The following is an 18,575-nucleotide window of genomic DNA, read 5'->3' on the forward strand; positions in this document are numbered from 1 at the left end:
TGTCGTCACTATGGCAACGGGTTTCCCGTTGAAAAAGCATGCTGAAATATCTGGCAAAGAACAACGACATATTGGCCCATTTTCCGCACCAATTATCCGTTAAACAATAGAATCCGTGTCCACGTGTTAACACAGGTGGAGATAGTCCTTTTTTGTTGTTGTTGTTTTTCCTTCAAGAGCCTATGGATTAAGCCAGCGCCTTGCTAGATCCACTAGATCTGGATGCAGATTTCTTAATTTTTCTGCCTACATATGGGACCGGAATTCAGGAGTTGTATCTTGTCCCAAATGTTCGACTCCGTTGCACATCTCGTTAAGAAATCTATTGATGCAGTGGGATATAAAGGATAATTCATTAGTTTTACCAGAGATACAAATATTAACCTCCTTGCTTTAACAAAGCTAAAACAATGTAAATCGTAACTCAAGTTACGAACAAAGGAACAAAAGACAATGGTTCATGAAATACAACACAAAATGAAGTTGTGTCTGAGAGAATTGTCCGTTTCTACTAGACGTAACATTTACTGCTTATTTTCCAATTTCCATTCAACATTACACCGTACCGATCACTGGTCTTCTGTCTTACTGAGTACCAGCCTCCGTAGTGACCGCTAGGTCAATTCTTGTCCGTGGTTAGCAAGCGACAAGAATTGAGCCAGCGGTCACTACGGAGACTGGTAACGTTACTAGCAAGCGACAAGAATTGAGCCAGCGGTCACTACGGAGGCTGATACTCAGGCTACCCCTGTCTAGGACATAAGTCGGAATACATTTTAGTCTTTAGTCTAGTAGTTTGGTATCGCTTATATATATTTCGTAGAATTATCATACAAAATAGTGACTTTTTAAAAACGCTCCTTTTATTGTTCTAACCAACGGACCTTCTTCTAACAAATCCGTATAACCTCCTTTTTCCAATCCAACCAAGAAGATTGTTCTAATGAAGGCGGCGGTGTCAATAGGGGAGCCGTCTTATGCAAATTTACAGTGTATTACCACTGGCCCAGTCTTCTTCACTCAAAGGGGTGTATGGGGTACGAATGGTGAAAATAAAAATAGCTATCTGCACAAAAAAGAGAATCCTCCAAAAAATGAATAATCGTTAATATCTCATCATATATGTAGCTGTGATTTGTCGATTTTCTGGTTGATAAGTGAACTTTGCTTCAAGTATGAGAATATCATCACATAACCATCACCCCCATTATGCAATGGTTTGCTCTAATCCCAGGGATTGCCTTCGTCAGCAAACCTCGCCTCCCACTGCCCAAACGTTCCCTAACCCAACACAAATTATCCCACCTCTCTGTGTCAGATATTTGTTCACAAACACCGGCTTAAATATGACTTGGTGATCACCAAAGCGTGCCAGTTTTCAATTAGTCCCACTCTCCTCTTACAGCCTACGCATGGCGTTTGAATCGGTCTCGTTTTGGACATTTTTGGATCCTGTTGCTTTGTGAAGACTTCAAAAAGTGACTCCTCTCGCTTTGTAACTGTATAACTGTATTAGGAACATTTTCGCGATGAAGAGTGTACCAGGATGATGAGTTGTGGATAAAATGGCGAGGAAGTTTGTACTGGAGTTTTGAATGGATCGTCCTCTTTGCGGAACTGCCCGCGGTGCCTGTGTCGTGTGTACGCCGGCGGGAAGTACTCAGCTTTGTGCCGGTTCTACTGGGAATTGCGTCCGATGACGCGGATGCGGTGAAGGTTGTCTTAGAACAATAATGGAGGGGGACAGGAAGGCAGGAGTCGTTTTCACGACATTTTCAACTGGAGCCGTTCTGTAAAGGATCTTTGTTTGAGGGGAAATACGTGCGAGGTACATGTCCTGTCTGATTTCTCCTCATAACGCGCCATGCTCTACCTTTACTGTGCCGTAACCAAGGCCGTCCAAACGCCGTTCTTGTAGTAGTGGAGCCACACGCATTGCCCTTTGGGGGAAAGGACCACACTCATTACGGGGACAACACGATACTAGGATCATCTACCGTGTACTATACAATCGGGCCAATCTCTGCAGTTGAAACCTGACCCGGTCGTGTCACCCTCCCACTAGTGCAGTAACAGGGCTCATTTGTACTGACTGCTCGCACGCAATGTTCTCTCAGGACGCGGCGTCTTAAGGAGGACCTCAGACGTCTTACAAGAAAATGCCGAAGAGGGCGAGGACCTTGCTATTCGACAAAACAGTGAAGAACTGTACAACCGGTGAAACGTTGGATCTTTCGGTTGGATTGTGTGTGGTTGACGTGATACTACAGGTAACTAGACAGGTGAGTGCGCCGTTGTACCTGCAGAAATATGACACTAAGGTTCTGATAATTGGAACGACATTATTGTTATTGTTGATGTTCTTGTTGTTGTTGTTGCTTATTCTCTGTGCTCCATTTTTTTCTCGCCCTAATCATTCTCTGTACCTTTCATGCATCATCTGCTCATTTTCTATAGCTCGGTACCAAACGCCTCCGGTTCTTGCATCTGTTTTGATCACTGGTACAAAAACATCGCTGTATCACCTATCAATGGACGCACCGAGAAACACGAGAGCGCGCGTGACAGTTATAACGGTTTAGAACAAATAACAGTCGCGTCTTATAGATTTTCTCACTTGAAAGAAAATGTTCTTTTGATTAAAGAGAATGTGGAGGGGTAAATATTCTGTTTTTGAGAGTAAAATCCGTCCTCCCTGCTGTGTATACCCAAAACCTCCTTGGTATACCCTTCCCCTACTCTAAATCTGGTGGCGTGTCAGCACAGTTTGCATAGGCATATTTGTCACACAATGGAGCGTTGTGCTGATACAGGGTCCTGTCATGCCAGGTATGCTTGTATCTTAAATGGTCCTAACACAGAAGACTAGCCCTCTGAGAAAGTGTCCCGTTAAGTGTTTTATAAGGTCTGGGCAAAACACGAACATTATGAACGCTGTCGACGAAAAATACGACTCCCGACGGGGGGGGGGCGCAAACAAGGGACGGCATTGGACAATACCTACCGCGCATGACGAATAGTCGAAAACGCCTCTTCTGCAAACAAATGATCTCCACACAGCTGATGATAATACCCACTCCAGTCTTACACAATAATTCATTCATTCAATAACACACAAAGGCATCTTTTTTACCTCGGTCACGGTCCGGAAACAGACTACCAACCGGGATGTTTTCTTCTCAAACTTGCCCTACCGGCAAAATAAACCAACACTTTGCTGGAAAAACAGTCTTAACTCTTACCAAAATATTGTGCTCTTCTACTGATTCTTCCTGAGCCCATGGCGTAAAATGTGGGGCGGGCAGCTAAAAATAAGGATACTTATAAAAGTAAACAATGCCCCCCTCCCCTTTCTCTGCCGCTAAGTGATAATCACTGCATTTGTTTTCTTTTGTAATTGTTTTTTATTGCTTCCTATTCAAAATGCAAATAACTTGCAGCTTTGGATAGATATGATGAATTAGAGTCTAATGTTTTGAGCTTCACCTAGGAATGAAAATATCTGGTTTATTTTCCTGCGGAACACTAGGGGATCCGAGAAGCCCAGTCGGAATAAATAGGACAAGCAAATAGCAGAGCAATTGACGACGTCATACCTCTTCTGCTTTCTTTTACAAGAATGCCTCGGTCGGCTGGGTGCTTTGTTATGTGTACACCCCACGTCGACAGGGCGTTAAAATGGGAGATCCAAAGGGGACTGACCATTTCTGTATCTCATTGCGTGTCGATCATACTAACATTTGCAGCAACAAAAACACATTTATGATTCAAAATCCCCCCCCCCCTACCAGTGACAGACCTAAAAAAAATCATGATTTCAACCTTTTTTTCCCGGCATGCATTGTCTTATTGTTGCCATAGCAACGTAACATTCTAGTGAATTCTGCCATCTTGACTGAGCCATCTTTGTTATACCAGTCTGATCATCCTGTGTGCCCAGTAAATATGCACGTTTGAGTTGCCCCTACTCTTGACCTCTGACCTTCGCAGTAAACACCTTGTGAATTGCCATGTGTCCTTTCGTCTATCGGCCATGGCGGTACCGTCTCTTCAATATGAACAGAGAACATGGGGAAATTTTTGCATTCCGTGTTATGACAACAAAGGTAGGTGTTGTGTTTGATAACTTTCTCTTTGATTCCCCATATCAATAGATATAGACTTCCCTATCTGACACGTATATCGTCTGATCTATAACTATATACACGGCCTCTGCCAAAATCTTACGATATTCTTCAGTTTTATAATTCAGTTTGTTACAATTCCTGCTTTAGAAGATCTATCACACAGTATGTTTGAAGATCTGTCACACACCAAACGTTCCAAGATGTTTACAAAGGAGTTATTCCAAGAGCTATACGGGTATCCACCCCGGCCTCTGTGAGAGAAAAAAGCGGATCACCCGGAGCGGGCGTCACCAACTAGCACGAGAAATTATGGGCTTAAGTCGGACAACCGTGGCTCAAAGCACGGGGAGGGTCAATTAAATTAGTGGCTGGTTGGCATTAATCCTGCTTTAACCGGCTCACGCTGGGATAAACACAGCCTTCGTATCTTAGCGGCGTCGGTTTTCTTCCGTAGAGACATAGGGGTGTCCTCTCCGTAGTCTCTACCAGACTAACTACGCCGGCTTTAGGGAGAATATTTGCCAGGGTTTCATTAACCAGGCTCCGTTACACGGGCGAAATGTGATCTTCACCGTGGACTGACTCTACTGGCTAATTATTCCTTTTTCTGACGAATTCTATGATCCATACCCCCGTAGGAGGGCCTGGTGGAGGCTAGAGCCCAACTAGATGCGGAGTTTGTTCTATTTTCTGGTTGAGGAGGACGCCAGTCGGGATTTAATGTAGACAAAATGCATAAATCTATTTGTTTGATATAGCGACATGGCCTATTTTCTAACAGGGAGTCGCCGTAAGGCACTTTGTTATGTAGTTATAAACCACAGACATAAAAGTCGTAGAGGAGCTTCGCAGAAATCGAAGTATCCTGACATCGACTTTATCGTTATGCAATACGTTACAATTGTAACAAAATATGCATATTAATTTCTGCTGAAATTACTGTGACACTATTTCAGTGAAATCAATGTGTAAGGTAAATTTGAAAGGTATTTTAGTTTTGCATTATTAATTTCAACAGTTACGTAGCATGTTTTAATACGTTGAGTCCCATGGCCAAAGCTATAAATTGAATCGTAACGCTGAAAAGATTCTTGATACATTAGTAATAACTTCCGTTTAAGCTCAATAGAAAATACATTGACGGATCGAGAAAAACAAAAGTCTCTTAGTACACTGACGCAAAAATACAAACTTTGAATAGAAATACGTCAGAATACTTTATTGTAGTGTTATGTCCATAGAGGTGTGATATCATTGTTTGTTACGACATCTGAACAAGAATAATGGCAAAATACAGATGATATAACGGCATAGGAATTAATCATCATAACGTGTTGTACTGGTGCTTTAAGGCCCCCTCTCATTGGGCTGCGGTACTGTGGCGGTAACGTGCGGTAGCGTGGAAATGGCTACCGTCGCAGTGCCGTGCACAGACCTCAGCGTACCGTCCTAGTGACGTCTCAGTGCCGTACCAGTGCCGGTCCACACCGCCGGCGTGCCGGTTGAAATGGCGATTTTTTTCAAAATTTGAAAAAAAAACGCAAGTGGCAAAGTGCCGCGCGCTCGCCGGGAGCTTACCGGGAGCTCACCGCGCGCACTATTGTGTAAAAGTGATATGTCAGTTTTAACTTTTGTTGAACCAAGTGTCATACGTGAAAATCCTTTTAAAACTTGAAATCAATTTTTGATGCATTTTTTTTATAGTTTTGCATTGTATTTTGATCCATTGACAGCACTGCGATTTCTGATTAATTGAAAGCACTACCATCAAACTGCAATCGGCCCATTTCCCTAGCTATTGATCTGTTCACGAGTTTGGTTAACCCTAATTTACTGCATTGTAGTAAGGTTGATGATTGTAGCTGTAGATCCTCTGATATTTTCATTGGGATATTGCTTAATCCCACTGAAAATTAGATCTCTGCATTGTACATTTATTCCAGTACGGAAGTTGATAGCCTAGTCGCTCAGGAAAGGAATCAGACCACTTGTCTACATGCACTCGCCCTGCTCTTGTGCCATTCAAGAAATACAGTGATAAACTGAACTTGATGTTCCAGTCAGGCACTGTATCGCAAATTTTCCTCAATATTTCGCCGTATGGGTGAATTGGAAGAATAGTCAAACATAGTTGATTAGATACTCTCGCTAAGATTAGATAATTTACCTACTAACAGGATTATTAAAAAAAAACATACGACACTTCATCATTCGAAGAAGAAAATGACTGGGCTACTCACGCTCAGGACATACTATGTAGACATGTTTGGCTTAGCCCCGCAGTTAACGTTGATACCAACCGTTTTGGATATACATTTAAAGAAAGTGTGAAACTCACGTTTCTCCCTGGCTGGAGGGAACCACTTAGAAACTTAAGTAAACTCCAAACATTTTATAAAATCAAAAATTACTTTGGTAGGGAAGACTATATCACATCAAATCATAATAAACCAATAAGCATAACTACATTGAGAATCAGCGCACGTTGTCTAGAGGTTGAAAAGGATCGACACCACAACACACCAGGCATTCACAGATTGTGTCCCACATGTAATGAAAACATTGAAGATAAATTTCAATTTGTAATGGCCATGGCCTGTCCCACTTATGGCAAAGAGACAGATGCGCTGTTACAAAGTATTACTACTAAGACAAACTTCAGCCTATTTGGTACACAGAACTAGAACGATATGTCCCATGTATTGTTGTCATGTCCAACTCCTATACCACCTACATAGGTCAATTTCATTATACTGTACTTCATCCTAAAAGCGAGGAAAAAAGTAATCCATACATGGCTTTATTGTAATTCATACACTGTTATTGATAATGTTTTGTACTTATAATTGTAGGATAGGTTAGCCTTGCAGTATTGTTGATTTAGTGCCATATATTGTACCATATACGATTGTCGAACAATAAAGTTCATTCAATAACTTGCTCATCTGGGCTTCAAACGCAAATGCGCCGCACGTCAGTGAGAGTGCAAATGAAAATTGGTGGAAGAAACGCGACGGTGCCGTAAAAATCTGCCGTGGCAGTGCCGCCGCAGTGCCGGAGCCCAGTGAGAGGGGGCCTTTACTGTTTGTTTATCCGGTTAATCTAAAAAAAATGTTATTTCACATATTAATCATCATAACCATTAATACTGATTAACGGTTGATAGATATATTCTATGTACATCTGACCTTGAGTAACCCTGGCCTCATTAGTCAAACATGTAAGAGGAATGACAGCAATGCGTTTGGCTGCGTTCGTCACATCAGCGCTAGTTGAAATAAATGAGGGGTCACACAAGGGTCATCATACTAACATGAATCTTCGAACAACTGAACAAAAAGGCCATTATACTTGTACTGTCTGTCAGCAGACGACATAAAGGATTTCTTTTTGCATGTCAAATCGAACAAATGACGATGGCGTTTCATTCCGACATGTTTTGGTTCACTGACGAGTGATGACCAGTAGAGGGCGCTTTTGACAAACAGGGGCTGCGCATCGCTTGACGAGAATGAATTCAGCTGTAAAATATATTGTAGATTATCATCGACTGATGATTTTATTATTTGTAGAATTTCCATCTCCTGCTAGTTTTAGATTTAGTTAACACTAAAGAGAAATTACCAGGAAATTACGGCGATTCCCTCCCCTTGGCTCGAGCTTTAATACTAAATGATGATATATCATATACAACATACATGTATATTATAAAACTCGCACAACATGCACATTAACAATTGGACTTTGCGCTAAGTCCAGACATGAAAAACAACGGATTTTACATGTTCAGAATACCAACTTATATTGTTGCTGTTGTGAGTCTAAATTCTTTAATTAATATCAGTGGTTGTCAAACGGGCAATTTGCGACTGGTTAATTGATTTCTACAAGCGCAGACAAATACCCTAAGCTTGTTATGTCAGACAAAATAGCGTTTGAGAGCGGCATATCACGTCCCATCACCATGCATTTGAAGGTGATTATTTTTGCCACAGGTGTTGTTATGTCTCATCAATTGCTAGCGCTTGCTGGCGCCTGTTACAAAGAGTCGGGTTGGCGAATTCATACCAATCATCCCTACCTGCGAGGCATACATATCAAATGGTTTACAAAAATAATGACTATTCCTTCCTAGGGCGGTGGAAAGAAAATGAAGCATAATGATAAGTCACAATTTCCCCACCTATCCTCCACCAGGCCTTCTTGCGGAGGTATGGATCGTAGAATTCGACAAAAAAAAGAATGATTGGGCAGTAGAGTCAGTCCACGGGTGTCTGCAAATGAAACTCTATATTAACTTCACTGGCAAATATTCTCCCTATAGCTGGCGTAGTTAGTCTGGTAGAGACTATTCCCCGATATAGCTATCCTCTGCTTTGATTGTAGACTTATAAGCTGTTTGGTCCCAATTCAACAACTTTGCTTTTATGTAATCTCCAACCAGATCTCCACGGGGCGCGAAAATCGTATATGCCAGCCAGAGAAGCTCCAGTCAACCAGATAAGCTCCAGTCAGCCCCGTATCTGGCTGACTGGAGCTTCTCTGGCTAGTATATACGATTTTCGTGCCCCGTGGACATCTGCTTGGAGATTAGCTTTTATGCATCACAAGAGAGAATAATCCATGATTTTTTGTACCTTTTTACAAAAACTACATTGCCAGTTATATTCTCATAACAACTTGTATACTCGAATATAATTTTAGTACTTAGTATTCTAGACACGGTTATCAAGACACTATAGTATAGACGCAACAAGCGTTTTATTGGTCAGTGAACATGAACTTCACCACCTGTAGCTCTTTAAAAATAAGAACAAAACAAAAACACATGATGCCACGCCAATGTACTGTAAATGCAGAAATGTACGCGGTGGTTTTATGTTCGCGGTTTTCGCGGCGACCGTTTCACCGCGAACATAACACCACCGCAAACACTTCATTTTCGCCTTTGCGCGAAATAAAAACCACGCGAACTTAAATGCATTTACAGTATACAAATATGCATGGCAGACATTTTGTGTGCATGTGGTGAAGTTAATATTTTTCATTGCGAAAAACAAATACAATATACATACAGGGTGGTATGGTACTCAAGCTAAGAAGGGTAACATATCAAAATATTTTTCTTCCAATAATCTTAGCTGATACAGTTTATTTCCTATCTTTAGACGTACTTTTACACCATCGTGGGCCGCGTTACTCTCCAAGCAGAGGTTGGTGGAGAAGATTGTGACCTTTTTATCATACAACAATCTTTATTGACACAGCAAAAGTACAGCGACTTTCGTAAGGTCTTCTACAACTATACATGCAAACGAACAACGGGATACAAAATGATTAACCTACGTACAAGTATATGAATAATTCAACATGTCGGGTTTAACCCATCACTTACACTACTACTAGTTCTAAGATCTAAACATTCTTTGATATATTTACCTATGTGTACACAGTAAGGGTTATCTCCTTCTAGAACATGCCCCGTTTTCTGTTGAGAGTGCAGAAAACGGGGCATATGGCAAAAAGGTCACAATCTTCTCCCCCAACCTCTGCTTGGAGAGTAGACTGTGTCCCTTTTGAACTAAATCTCCCCTATTATCTCCACAAACCCACTAATCCGTGCCCTGTATTTCCTGACACCTATCTTGTCCCGCCGCGCGTGTCGTGTGCCGAATTAATTGCAGATTTGTCTTCAATCTCAGTCTTACACAGCTGAGACGGTGCGACCTCACGCCATCGTAAGGCCATGTTGATTTGATCATATGGATCACATCCGCGCGCTCATCAATTTTCGAACGTTTCCAAAAATACAGAAAAATTCAGCCATACTGTAAATCGTAAAAAGCAGCTGCAAAATGAGAAAATCTAAGCTGTAAATTGCACACACAAAAAATATTTCGGAAAACAGATGCTAATCACGTAGTGTACCAAAGTATACGTAAATTCCAACGTCAAAGAAGTTTTGACAGAACAAAAATGAAGAATCTATATTTCGGTATACCATACTCTCTGTGTTGACTTTTGCTCATCCTTCCTGACCACGTAGATTTCTGAATAAAGGCAACTTTTTTTTTGCCTTTTTTTATTCGCACGCTCGCATCAGTTTTGGAGTCCCCAGAGGATGTCATCCATATAATCAAATCAACATGGCCCAATCGCCGGGCACGTACCGGCAGTAACACGGGCCACTAAAACTCCATTTCCTGTCACTAGCAGCTTTTCATTTCCCTTCTTATTTCCGCCATATCAAGATAACGGTGTTATGATTCATTTCTTCGTGTATTTTAGCTGTCATTTTTAGTTATCCTTGTTTATCTATTCCCATCTCTTGGACACACTAAAAGCACACTCCTTTCTAGAAATGTTATTGACCATAATTAGCATAGATCGATCGCAAAGCTAGCGTCTATTTACATGTATGAACTCGTTTTTACGCGTAATAATAAAAACATTCTGCCCATCATTGCTGTGGTTTTAGAAACTACTAAACGATACGTTGAAATCGTTGACAACGTGCCACCATCAGATATGACTCTGAATGACATTACATTGATTTTCTACGCGAAGCTTGATGCAACTGGATTAAAACCCCATTTGGAAATCTCATTTCTACGTCCTTGTTGTTTCTAAAAGGTGTCTGGGCGAAGCTGATGGCGTCCTGAGTGCAGATAAGGAGGTTCCTAGTCGATACATGGTGTGTTATTAGAGTTCTGAGGAGAACCAACGCCGCCGTAGCCGCACAAGCTAGACAGGCTGCCGTCAAACAAGAGCTCCGCCGTCACAGAAAATCACTCATCAGTTCAGCGAGAAGACTTACGCCCCGCCTTTAAAGGTAGGAATTTCTTAGGGTATGCTTTAAATAAGTTTAGTGTTCTGTTAGATATCTGAAGAAACATCAGGTGTATCCGTGAATTCTTTAATCTTATATCATCTCTAATTTTCCGAATGTATTTAAAACTAGTTCTCTATTGAGAGAATCATACATGACTAATTAGAAAACTGCCAACTTGACATGGGCATTCTGAATATTTCCTGTATTTTGGAGGACTATCTTGGATACTTTGCCTCGTATCATATGACCCAGGAAGTTTGCAATCGTCTATTTTGTTTCTTGTCTGTTTAACCGTCTACAATGTATCCACCGTATGATTCAATCAGGAACAACAGTGTTCAAGTAAAACGGAAATGATTAAGTATTTATTGACCACATCCTATTCTGTGGGTGGTCCTACGATTTTAGAAGGGGAATTTATAACCTACCCACGTCATGACAGTTATACGCCCACCTTGTAACTTTGAATTATAGATAGATAAAATGTTTATAAGGTACAAAACAACCCTAGTCGCAATATCGTCTGAAAGTTTAGGCCAAAAAACGTTAATGTTCTATTCTAGGTCAACGTGTGCATCTTGATTTTGTATATATACATTTCTGCCTCCTTTTTTTAAGCGCGAACCCCTATCCTTCACATTAAAGCCTACTAGTGTTTTTCCCAGCCTTTTAATGTGCACATTTATATTTGGTTAAACAGAAAGGGCGGTGAAAATTGTTCCCTGTCAGGAATCAAGCGTGATGGCAGCACAGCCGTGGGTGGAGGCCGTGCCCTCTTATTACAGCCCGCTGACTGTATGTCAGGAATCCGCACACATCAATCTGAGACACTATAGCAGCAATCACTTTCCAAACGTAAAACTTCGACAGGAAAACTGTAAAGTAACAGAATTTTAGCTGACCTGTACTCTTGGTTACAATTGGTTATTCAATGTTCTGAAGGGATCCCAGCTGAAAGAGAGTCAGCACCAAGGACAGAACGGTCAATACGACTTTACGCATTGTTCAAATGAACTATGTATAACTTTAGTCTGTATGTAAAGCAAAAAAAAACTTACAGAATAGTTATGCTGTCACAAAATAGGTTATTCAGCACCAAGGACGGAACGGTCAACTTTATACATTGTTCAAATGAAGTATGTATCATTTTAGTCTGTATATAAAGCAAAAACTTACATAGTAGATATGCTGTCACAAAAGAGGGTAAGCATTGATTGCATTAAATAACATAAATGCTTTTTCTTTAATAGTAAGAAAACGCCACATAGTGCCCGTGGCCCATACTCAAAATTGTAGTGTAAACCCCAACTGCATATGCTCATCTTTGATAAATCGTATGGTCTATGTAAAATCTAGGGCATATCATAATGCAGATCATATCGGAATATGTAGGTGGCTATGCGAACTAGGACACATGTAAAGTGCAATTTTTGGACACGAAAAGGAATTAATCATCACGACAACAGAAACATGCACTTTTCCACCCGTCTCTCCTCTCTTATCTAATCTTCAGGAGATTTAAGCCAGCCCAGCCTAGAATAGAACTGTCGTGTACTGTGTCATGCTCTTAATAATCTCTTTTAGGTCGCCGTAGTAAAGAGAAGCAAGTTAACTTCTTGCGTGGTACTTTTGTTGTGTAGTACTATAGTGAAAAGGTTATAAGGCCATACTGATTTGATTATATGGATGACATCCTCTGGGAACACCAAAACTGATGCCAGCGTGCATGCAAATAAAAAAAAGTTTCGAAAAAGATGCTTTCATTGGGAAATCTATGTATTCAGGAAGGTCGAACAAAACTAAACATACAGAATATGGTATACCGAAATATAGATTCTTCATTTTTGTTCTTTCAAAACTTCTTCATTGACTCTGGAATTGACTTATTAGCATTCTAAGACATTAGTATCCGTTTTATGAAACATCTATCGCCAATTTTGAATATGTTTTTTTTCTCATTTTGCAGCTGCTATTAACGATTTACGGTATGGCCGAAACCTCTCTCTTTTTGTTTGGAAACGGACGAAAATTGATGCGCACGCGGATGTCACCCATATAATCAAATCAACACGGCCTAATCCATGCTCATTGGAAGTCGCCGGGAAACGCATGGTACCGGTGCTTTGACTTTGTAGTGTTCGGTGTATACTTTCACAACACGTCCAAGGTGACCGGCCATGTGATAACAAGGACATAGGTGGTCGCGCTTAATTACTCTTTGACATAAACTGATTTCCCAAGTTGACTGGTAATCAGCAGATAATTGGAGGTGATTGCAATGTTACTAACCTTGGGGTTACATTGTCAGTCAAGCTCGCGTGAGCGACACTTTTGACTTTTAATCAAGGAAAATGGGGCCGATTTGAGTCACTTTACCTCATGCGGCAACAGGCAATGTCACAGACCTACCCTTCCAAAATGTTACTTACTCTGTAAAGATTATAAGATCACTTCTTTTTTTTCTATAACATGCTGTTGTGAACAATAGTCACTATCATGAATGCTATGACAGAAACTCAATATAGTGATTCAGTTCAGTGACCAATCAGTGGTTCACAGCTGTCAAGTGTTTTTAAGAGATAGTGATGGGCACGAGTCTTAAAGGATTGAAGGCCCCGTGCGTTAATGTCTCGGACCACACTGTCCGGGAGCGCGTTCCAGGTGCTGATTGATGCATGTGTAAATGTCCTGCCTGTTGTGTGAGTTCTGGAGACAGGTTCGATGAGAGCGTGTCTTGGCATAGCTAAGCTGGAGCGTGTTGTACGTCTGGGTGTGAACGGCTGAGGTAGCAACTTCTCCAGGTCTGGTGGGCATTGGTTGGTGTGCATCTTGTAGAGTAAGGCTGTAGCGGTAACTTGACGTCTAAGAGATGGAAAAAGAAAGTGATCTCGAACCAGTTTAGCTCAAATGAAGTCAATGAACAGATGAGCTAATCTTCCACTGGTCGTGACAGGAAGACAGACGCTATAAACAGTATTTACAGGTTCATTGTACCCCTAGCTCTTTTCGACAAGCACAATGAACAGTGGACCACGGCTTAACGTCCCGTCCTAAGGACTGCGACCTTTTCCGGTAGCGTGCATGTCGGGTGAGCGACACAGCCAGGATCGAGCCCGGGGCATCTAGTTCCAGAGGCAAGATCGCTAACCACTGGACTACGCACGCTTCCTGTATATGGGATCTGTCTGTTGTTCGTTCACACCGATGATGCGGAGTGCTTTTCTCTGGATGGAGTCCAGGAGCATTAGTGAGGTGGTAGGGGCACTCATCCAGCACAGTGATGCATATGCCATGATGCTGCGCACCTGAGCCTTGTACACTGTCGCTCTTCCTTTGGCGTTGAGCTTGGGAAGATATTCCTGCTGACAAGTCATGTATCTAGTAGAAACGGTTTTATTGCTGTGTACATACACATACACATACACATACACATACACATACACACACACACACATACACACACATACACATACACATACACACACACACAGAATAGCCACCACTATTCGTTCTATTTATGGCATAGATCATCGATTGTAACGCTTTGCCTTCTCCATGACAGAAATGCATCTCAAGTGTTTGTAGACGGAAGACGAAGGTTAAGGTCGATTTTGGGCCCCATGCATGGTATGTGACCTTGGCACTGCAGCACAACTTTCATTTTTTTTGTATCTTTTGTGACTATGGTCTTTATCACTTGGTGGCAGATAGCTTGTGATGTAAGGAAGAACTGATGCAGTTGTGCAAATGAAGATCTAATACTGTAATTCCATATTGGTAGATAACTGGAATTTCAAACTTGTGGCATTTGGAAGTTATGTGACGGTGAACATGGTTGAATACAAATTATGCAAATGAGGGCCTAATTTCCATAATATATATTTCATGGAGATATGAGATCTCCGAACTCGTATTTAAGTTGAATTTTGTATAAATGTAGCCTGCCAAATTGAAAGTGCTTAACATAAATTTTAATCGGTACGTGCATCCGATGTACAGTACTACGTTCCCTTCAGTGCATAAAAGATGTGCGTCTCTTTGGAATCAAATGCGCATTTCGTTTTTGTCGTACATATACTAGTATAATCGTCATGTATATGCACGTTTTTTATACCGGACCGTCCTTGCTTTCACTGAGTGGGCAAACTGCCATACACAGTTCGCCCGCTCCGAACACCCACCACCCACCCGCCCGCCCTGCCTTCACAGAACGTAGGACGTAATCGCAGTTGTGATCGGTCAAACCTCCGCTTGGAAAATGTCAGTTCTCCCCTCCGGGACACCATCAGACCACCAGTTAACGAGACCATCATAGGAGTGGCATTCTGTGACCTCGCTCATCCGTCCCATTAGATTTGTGAAGCTTCAGCTCTCGACTTAATTGCAAGAACGTATCAGACAGACAAAATCCTCTTCAACCTAGCGGAACATAACTCTGAGTTAATATTAGAATCTATTCTTACCAACACATCTTTTTATCATTCTCATCAATATAACAGTTATTACTCACTATACCTATAACACACTACAACCAATATTATTTGACAATGCCATGCCAAAAAGAACTAAAAGATGGCTACCATACGCAAAAAGCCCATTCAAAGTGCTGTTTGAAAAATCCTTTTGTGAAACATGGCGCTTCTTCTGATCTCCTTTTATTACAGGAGGAGATTGTTTTTATTTCAACCAAAGAACGATGTCATTTGCTTGTTGTAAAGATAATAGCTTGTAATCGTGAGATGGCAAAATTATTCTGTACACATTTAAACATAGAGAGAGAGAGAGAGAGAGAGAGAGAGAGAGAGAGAGAGAGAGAGAGAGAGAGAATGTGTGTGAAAGAGAGAGAGCTAGAGAGAATGTGTGAGAAAGGGAGATAGATTTAGGGAGGGAGAGAGAGAATGTGTGTGAAAGAGAGAGAGAGACAAACAGAATGACAGACAGACAGACAGACAGACTGACAGACAGACACGTCCGAACAATAGTTTACTTCCTTAGGGTGAAGTAAAGGTGGTACCGTTTAATACGTCTTACGTAAATATGCGAACTAATAGGATCCCTTGCCACCTTTCCTTGTAGCCATGCTGGCTATTAACGTGCCTTTAGAGAATTACGTACCGATATGAGAATGTACTGTAGAAATGAAGACAAATCGCTAAGGACGTAGAGTTGTTCACAATAATGTGACCAAGCAGACGCCATGGCAGGCTACAGCTCCCCGTGTCCCCTCCCCATATCTGTCACATGTTGACAAAACATGTTCAACGTACGCCTCATACACATCAACCTTTGCTGACCCTGTCGTCATAAGGAATTTGAAACACGGTAAATTGTTGTCCGCACTCCTATTGTCCAAGAGCTGTAAGTTATTCTGATATTTCCCCAGCCTCCCCTTACCTGCAAGCAAAATGCTCTCGTCCTACACAACCTGACTGATGCGCGTGGGACAGTTTACTTCCGAAAAGGGGTCGCTACAAGAACGACATTACCTTCCTCTCAATGGAACACCTGCCCTATCAGATTTCTCCATGCTTATTCTTCTCCATCAGACAGGTCTGTGTTTTCCTTAGCTCGCCTGCGTTTCCTACAACCGTAAAGAAATCTAGAATAACAGTCGGTAACCTAGTAATGATGATAACCCACCCCGCTCTTTGACGATAATGTACCGGTCCTTTGGATATCGTTTGGTGGGAGAATTGATAGTCGCGGGAAAAAGCCGGTCCGAGTCACGCGCACTTGCTGCCGGCTCTTAGAACCGCTCCGGGCGGGAACAGCAGACAAATATCCGGTACAGACCACCGCATAGACGAGGGAAGGTTGGTGGACTAGCGTCATGATGTTTTCTAAATGTAGGTGAGGTGAGGTGAATCATTTTGAATTTCATTGCGTCTCCTCAACGGTTATTCAGTATATGCTGCTCTTCTAAATCCATGCATCGCACTAACTGCGTCTTATTTTGCTAGGAACAGATTCCTGACAGAATAAACAATAAGAGTTTTTTTAACCTTTTTTTCTAAGCCCTGTTGGCTATAATGTATTTATCACGAGCTAGCCTACGTGTTCCACGCCATTGGGATTTAACATATAAATGTAATTGTATATTCTTAGCCCTACGTAGTCGAGGGAGCCAAGTCCTTTGTTCACCAAATGTCGGGATCTCCCTAGGCCTTTTGTTATCGCTGCAAACTACAGACGTCTGTTTGCGAGCGGTATAAACATGGTGCTGACCAACTGCGAAACAATAGCCACCCGCAACCAAACAAAAGACAGCTTAGAAAAAGCGTCAAGAAAATCGTACTCTTGTTCGTGGACATATATGCAAATGACGTGCTTGTCCATTATGTGCCCGTTTTGTGTCAAGCTAACGTCAGACGGACTTGATTGAGGCCTGGTATGGAACCACGAGACTCGATTTAGCTTTTTAGATAAATCTCCAATGAGAGCGTCCCTGGCTCGATAGTACAGCATGATCTTGAGGTATTGTTGAGCAACCGTAATCTCCAAGTAGAGGTATGGCTTTGGCTAGTTTTTCGATTTTTCAACTGCAGTACTGTAGTATAAGACTAACCACACAAGATATATCAAGGAGGTTTAACATTTTAAACCTATTTGGATATATACAAACGCACCAAAATGCATACAAAAACAAAACAAGCTAAAACCGCACCTCTGCTTGAAGATAAGGTAGCCGTTCCAGACACCACTCAAAACCCTTGTGGTGATACCACAGCCACCATATGTGATCTTCTACATGCGATTACCAATCATGATGGTATTATGATGTGTTCCCATCTAATTTAACACAAGGATGTCTGTTACTTCCGCACAAATAGAGCAAAGAGGGCAATATCATTGACTGAAATTTGTTAAAATCATATGGTAATCTGATAGAGATGACAAGAAATTTTAACAGGGTTTTGATGGGTATCGATGCGGGGGAAGTGATAACGTTCTCGTTCTATATGAAATAGAGATGAAAAACATCACGAAAAAACTGCAGGTCTAACAGATTTTTGAGAGGCTCAGTTGTTGCTTTTTCCTAGCTGTTGCCATATTCTCTGTCAAGGCGTCTCCTCCACAGAAAAGGACAGCTAAAAGAAGTAACAATTTAGCCTCCCTGCTTGGATATCACCTTTTATGTCATAATACGGGCCTGATGCGGGTGTTCCGGACCGTGTGATAACTATCCGTATATCACGGAATGAATGAAAGACCTTTATTGTACGTTTCTGCTCTTACAAGCTAAGTACAGGTCATGGTGATTAAGCGGTGGTATACTTACAGTTATGTTAAAAACGTGATATTCTACTTCATCTAAAGACTAATACTGTTATGCACAGCTTCAATTCCTTTTCTACAGTTGTAGATGTATGAACATATGGAGCCTGTAATACATGGTTTGTCAATAAGAAGAACACGTGTTCCCGACAAGATTCTTCACATGAAATACACTGTAGGTACACGTGAACTCACTTCTTCATGCATATAAATCAGCCCGTGTTATTCATCCTCAGCAAGAAATGATGTCAAATGAGTAATTGTCCTTCTCATAGATGGTGACAAGATGTTCATCTTGAAGAAGAGAAGACCCTCTAGCTGGTACTTGGTCTGATCATCTA

At 41.5% G+C, this 18,575-nt stretch overlaps 1 protein-coding gene across 5 annotated transcripts in view; it reads left to right on the forward strand.

Moving 5' to 3' along the window:
* The first annotated feature begins 1,265 nt into the window (after positions 1-1,265).
* Positions 1,266-18,575, forward strand: part of LOC136443276 (uncharacterized) — a 33,573-nt gene continuing 16,263 nt past the window's right edge. Inside the window, exons 1-2 of one of the 5 annotated variants that reach the window (XM_066440449.1) lie at positions 1,266-2,282; positions 10,761-10,959. The gene's annotated coding sequence lies outside the window, so the exon portion shown is untranslated. Of the gene's footprint in view, positions 2,283-3,980; positions 4,107-10,760; positions 10,960-16,645; positions 16,815-18,575 lie in introns of those variants that run through there. The other 4 variants (XM_066440450.1, XM_066440451.1, XM_066440454.1 and 1 more) reach the window with 4 other exon arrangements.

This window comes from Branchiostoma lanceolatum, chromosome 10, assembly GCF_035083965.1.
Source record: "Branchiostoma lanceolatum isolate klBraLanc5 chromosome 10, klBraLanc5.hap2, whole genome shotgun sequence".
In the NCBI taxonomy this organism is placed as follows: Eukaryota; Metazoa; Chordata; class Leptocardii; order Amphioxiformes; family Branchiostomatidae; genus Branchiostoma; species Branchiostoma lanceolatum.